This window comes from Diospyros lotus, chromosome 14 (genome assembly GCF_014633365.1).
Source record: "Diospyros lotus cultivar Yz01 chromosome 14, ASM1463336v1, whole genome shotgun sequence".
Taxonomy (NCBI): Eukaryota; Viridiplantae; Streptophyta; class Magnoliopsida; order Ericales; family Ebenaceae; genus Diospyros; species Diospyros lotus.
Window position 1 is genome coordinate 22,048,252 of NC_068351.1, and position 6,327 is coordinate 22,054,578.

The following is a 6,327-nucleotide window of genomic DNA, read 5'->3' on the forward strand; positions in this document are numbered from 1 at the left end:
CACTACAACACAAGAGCTTAGCATAAAGAAAACACATACCGGTCCTTGGGGCCCACACAAGACACCCGACACCCAAGTCCCATACCAACCTGTCGCTGCCCTGAAAGGCAACAAATGTCTTCAACAAACCTATGCGCACTCCTCGGGCCGGTACTCCTAACGCCCGAGCCATTGAATAACTGAGCCCTAGGCTCTCTCGGAATGGTACTCCCATCCGAGACCACTGTACATATCGTAACCATGCAATGCACACATAAAATGCAAGGTGTAGTAAGCACCAACTAGATACACTGGCGCCCATACATCCAAGCATCAGGCAGATGCTTCGCTCACATAGTAAATCACACGCGATGCATATGCCCGTGCCAGATGCAATTAATAACACTAGGATGTCTGTGGCCAAGCACAACCAGATCATGAAAACCCCAATATGTAGCCTGTACTCATGCGCACACCCAACCATGCAACAAGAATAAAATGTAATCAGTCATGTTACAACCACGTAACGGTAGAGCTAGTCAGCAGTGCCTGGCACCGGTCAATAGTCAGTGAATATGAGTGACCAGCCGACGGCCTAAGATAGACCGTACAACAGTTACTCTGTCACCAAACAGCCGATCCTTGCCCCCACTGCCCAACCGCTCTAGCCTATGAACAACCAAAATCCATAATAATTCCCGAACAACTAAGAACCTATCCCCGGGTGAGTACGACATCATTCCCATAGGCATGGGGGTGGCACAAACCCCCGTAGGCAACCAACAAATAAAATTCATGAGACCAGTTTAATAAGTTAAATTTAAAGCGAACCATTCAAAATTTCATAATTAATAAACGGCCGAAACAAACGAAGGGAGGTCAAATAAATTGATAACGAAAGGAACGTTGTAGAGGGTATAAAGAACTTGCCTTAACGAAGATATCCTTAGGCTTGTTTTGACCCAACGCGGTAAAAATTATATAAACTGCAACACCTCAATAATTTACCAAAATTAACAAAATTGGACTCTAAATGAAATTTCGACCGTACAGAATATTTATTATTAGCTTCTCTACTTACCCGACTAATTAAATCCTCGATTAAACTTGATTTAATCTTGATTTCTTCACCAAATTCTTCCAATTTCTCGCTCGCGCACGCTGTTCTTTTCCACTGTTCGTTCGCTTCTTCTGTTGCAAGAAAAATGCCCAAATTTGGGGCTTAAATAGAAGCAAAAGGCGTGGCTGAGAAGCGACCGCGTGGCAGCCGCTGGGACCAGTGCTGGAGGACACCGCCTCTTAAGGAAATGGCGCCGTTTGACCCTCAATTGGTTGGAAATAAATTCCAGCAAAATTAGCAACAGTGAAGCGCCACTTCTCATGCTCGATCCTGCGTCACCCAGCACACCTTGCGTGCGTCTTCCACTTGCGCTAGTTGCATCTTCATTTAATTAAGTGTATTTCTTGAATCTTACATGATCACTTGAACCTGCTATGTAAATGACCACTCCAGCACCTCACGGCACTCAATTATTTCCCATAACCTATACATTTAACATCTCAATCTTTAAACACTCCACACAACTTCCTTAGTCTTATAATAATTTATTATTATTATGTTTATTAATATTATGATTCCTATATTTAATATTATTATTGTTAATATCAACCAAATATATATATAAATGACCACTTTAAATTAAATTAACATAATAAACTAATATTTAAATTAAATTATGATTTACGGGTCGCTACAAAAACTCATTTAAACCTCATTTAATCTTGACTTTTCTCCCAAATTTTCTCCATTTTTTCACTGTGCGCATGTCTTATTCTTCCCTTTAATTTCTCTTTGTTTGCTAGTTCGAAAATGGCCAAAATCGGCCTTTAAATTGAAGTAAGACGAGGGCTTCAAATGGGTGGCTGAGAGCGCGCCACGTGGCGTGACCAACAGCCGCGCAAGCTGCCACCGCCTTTCGGGCTGGCCTTGCTGATTAAAATCAACAATTTTTTTCCAGCGCGCATGCCCTCCCGCGGAATCGAACCTACGTCTGTTGCCTAGCCGCCCTCGCACGCGACCGCTCGTGCCCACGCTCACCTTTAACATATATACACCACGCATTAAATTTAAGGGAATCTCAGCCCACTTCCACAAATCACACTTTAAACCCCCTGACTTCCGAAAATGTCACATACACCCCCAAACTTCAATTCATCTTATTATACTTATACCCCAAATTTTCAAAAAATCCACTAAATCAATTTATTTCACTATTTTCATAATTACTCCTAATTAACTTAATTAAATACCTAAATTTTCTATTTCCTCAAAATTATGTAAATAAACATTTTTCTTAAATCTCCAAATTCTCAAATAAATTAATATTTTCTTTTAATCCACAAATATTCAATAATCACCACAAATACGATAATTAATAATTACTATTTCTCTTAAACTCACAAATAAATTATCGCATTCTCATACATCCCCAAATAATTTAATTAATTACCTTTAATTTCTTATTTTCCTCAAAATCACATAAATAAATATTTCCTCTTAAATTCTCAAATATTCAAATAATGTCCTCAACCACCAGTTTGAATAATTATTATTTATTTTCAAATTTTGGGATATTACATATTTATTTATATTTCATTGTGTTATAAATTTGTGCTTAATTGCTTATTTATTTATGTCCAAGTGTGGACAATTATTTGTAAATATTTAAATTATCATTGAGTATTGTATAGCTTTTTTAGAACTATTAAAAAATCTAAGTGTACTACGAGAATTTCTTTTTCAAAAAGAGGATTTCATTTCTTCATATCTCTAGATTCGACATACTACATTGCTTAAGGAAACAAAACAATAAAACACATAACTGACACACTACTAAATGAAAAGTCATTCGAGACTTCTTCTATGAACTAACTAACTTCCAAATCCAAGCATCATCATTCGACACGTCATCTCCAGACTCGACCTTTGGTCCATTAAAGTTATCGAGTACTGTTGCTCCATCCTTCTCATCATCTGAGCTAAAGTTTTCGATGCCCATCTTATTAGCCATGGCTACCTGGTTGGCATCCCATTCCCCATTTGAGTCTAAATTTTCTTCACCTTCTATTATAGCCTCTTCATAAATGATAGCAGCATGATCACAGAGTTGTTGATAGTAGAGATATAAGGACACGTGATTGCCTTCGTGGTGGATTCCTTCAGCTAGGGCTCTCTAGTCACCTTCCAAATGATTGATAAGGAACTCCACTTGGGCATGTATCAGGCTTGGTCATATGTAATTGCTGGGCAACACGTCCCTTAAGATACTCTTGACAATATCTAGGCAGCCGAAGACGTCTTTTACTATCGGTTCACTATCGACCCATCGATTTGTCTAGTGAGTCTCCCAAAATTGTTCAAGGTAGTCTCCTTCCATTCTAACATTTCATCAATTAATCAGACTTCTTACCTGATTTTCTAAACCTCAAGTTCATAGATCCCTATTGATCTCTCCTAAGTCTCCAAATAAAGTTCGTTCTGATACCAACTATAACACCCCGCCTTTTCAGGGTGTTGTGTTTCATATATGCTAGGTTTATATATATATATATATGAGAATCATGCTAGAATCCTCAACATATCATATAAGAATAACACTCCTAAGACAGAACTAAGAAAATGAAATACTTAAACATAAGCGGAAGCAAGATCAGAACCTTAAGAAGACTCGAAAAGAATAACATACATAAGTTCATACATATTGTTTGCCCAACATAATATTACAATAACAGTTAAAAAAAATCATACAATGATAGGTACAAACAAAAATACAAAGTCATTTGATACATGGTCCTGGCCCACAAAACATCCATCATACTCATGCCTCGATCACCTCTTTGCCCTTCCGACTGCTAGTCTCGCCTGGAATGTGGAATATTCCAGGAATAGATGTCCAACATTAGAAGATGAATCTTCTAAGAGAGGGTTAAAATAATCGTGAATGAGTAATGCATGGATATGAACAAACATTTGCCCTAGTGTAACTTTCCTGGCCCACCAGCCCGGCATTGAACCCTAAGCAGAATCCCGACCTACTTTCAGAATAATCTTAACGTTGTTCCATTAATTGCCCTTGGGAAATTTCAGCTACACTATCTATTAGTGTAGGTGCTCTAGACCCAATCAGATTGGGCATGTTGTACACTGATAATTGTAATCATATTTATTATTTGAATAAGGAGTTATACAAATTCACAAGAAGTCATTCTATTAGTTTCTTGTTGTTATTGTAATGACCGAATGAAACTAGATAGAAGTCCATATGATGTATACTATGATTAATCTATAAAGATGTGAGATGATGCATCACAATTTCTGGACATTATTAAACATCCCAAGTTGTAGCAATGTCAAGAATGGACATTGACAATGGCGATAAGACTTGTATGTACTATGTTTTTGCTATGTGATGGGGGTCTCACACCCATATTTATGGAGATGCTTAGACAAGTACATAGGTGACAAATGTTGGAGAACATATCACTGGACATGACTCGCCATGAGAATTCATTTTGATTATATGTTGATGGTATTCTCATACGAGATGGGTGTAACTAATCCTTGGACCTGAGGTTGTCATGGTCATCGCATAAGAAGACCGGTATGCTTTGACATCGTTTCGATGGGCTTAGATAAAGGCTGCACATGGGCCATCGTTGGGCATATCGTGAGGCTTATGGAGGTAGGTGTATAACCAAGATGGGACTCGTCTATCCCTTGATAGAGGATAATGTATCTAAGGCACCTTCGGTGAATATTCACTTTAAATCTATGGTCATGGTGAAAGAGATCAATAAGAAGTTATTGATTCACTTTTTATTAAGTGAAGATATCCGGATGATCGAAGAAAAACTCATGTGATCATAATCAAACAACACATTGCCAGACTTGAGATCACATAACATACATTGATCAGAGGATTGAATTACACAGTAACCATGCTCATAAAAGGTTATTTGCGAATTATGAATCCTTCTGATTAATTGGGTAGGTATGACGTCTTGCTAGAGCTCAATCTTCTCTTATGTGTTTGTACCGACACATTGCCAACATATTCGGAAGCCTAATGAGTCATACGCAATAGGCACGGTCCCTGACTTAAACCAGGAGAGAGGACATATGGTTAAATGGGACACTTCGGCAAGAAGTTATGCCATCGTAGGTTCTCACGGAAAAAGAACAAAGAGACGTAATGACATCAATATGATGAGGGGTCGTCATAAAGGAAATAGTTTCTAAAATGACAATTAATTAAATTAAGAATGAGTTTCTAATTTAATAATTTTCTATTTGTTAGAGTGGCAAATAAGAAATAAAATATATTTGGGCTTAAATTAATATTTGGACTAAATAAAGTATTTGGGCCAAATATTAAATTAAATATTATATTTGGACTAAATTAGATTTAGGCGAAATATTAAATATTATATTAGGGCTAAATTAGATTTGAACTAAATATTAAATAATAAATATTTGGGCTTGAATTAGATTTGGGCTAAATATTTTATAAATGGATTTGGGCGACTAATTATATTTCTAGTTGGACTAAAATAAGCCCATTTAAGATTCTAGTTGAACTAGGATTAATAGGCTAGCCCAATCCATTAGGGTTTAAGAAACCCTAGGATGTAACTCTATAAATACCCCTTTATGGGTTGTTTAAATTAGTGATTATTTTGGTTTAATTTTTCAAGAGTTGAAAAACAATTGCCGTTTACTCTTCTCCATTTCTTTTTGGCATCGATTTGAAACGTGGGCATTCTTTTCCGTCCATACACAAGCCACAAAAAGGAGAAGAAGTTAGTACTCTTATTCCGCTCTCCTTGCCAACGGACGCGTGCCGTGTATCACGAGTTAGAGATCGGACGCTTGGACGACTCGAATCTGCGAACAACTCGAAAATCTAAATGTTAGATTTATTTTATTTGTACATGAATAATTTGATTTTGACGTTGATCCAATCACTGGGATCGGGGTAAGGTTAAAAAAATTTTGAACTACGCTGCTTGCCCCGTAGCGATCTTACTTTACTCTCACTATCAGGGCGGGACTATGCTAGACAGACAGAAACTTAAATCGAAAGTTAGACAACTTTGGTCAAATTACCATATTACCCCTTGATGTAAAAGATAGTTTTACCCCCTGATTTGTTTCACTCTCACCTCATTCTCTCTTTCACCAAGACGTTAAAATTCCTTTTCACTTTCACTTTCATTATTTCACTCACTCTCTGTATCACTCTCCCACCTCCAAAATTAGAAACCCACTTCCGATTAGCTTTCTCCCCA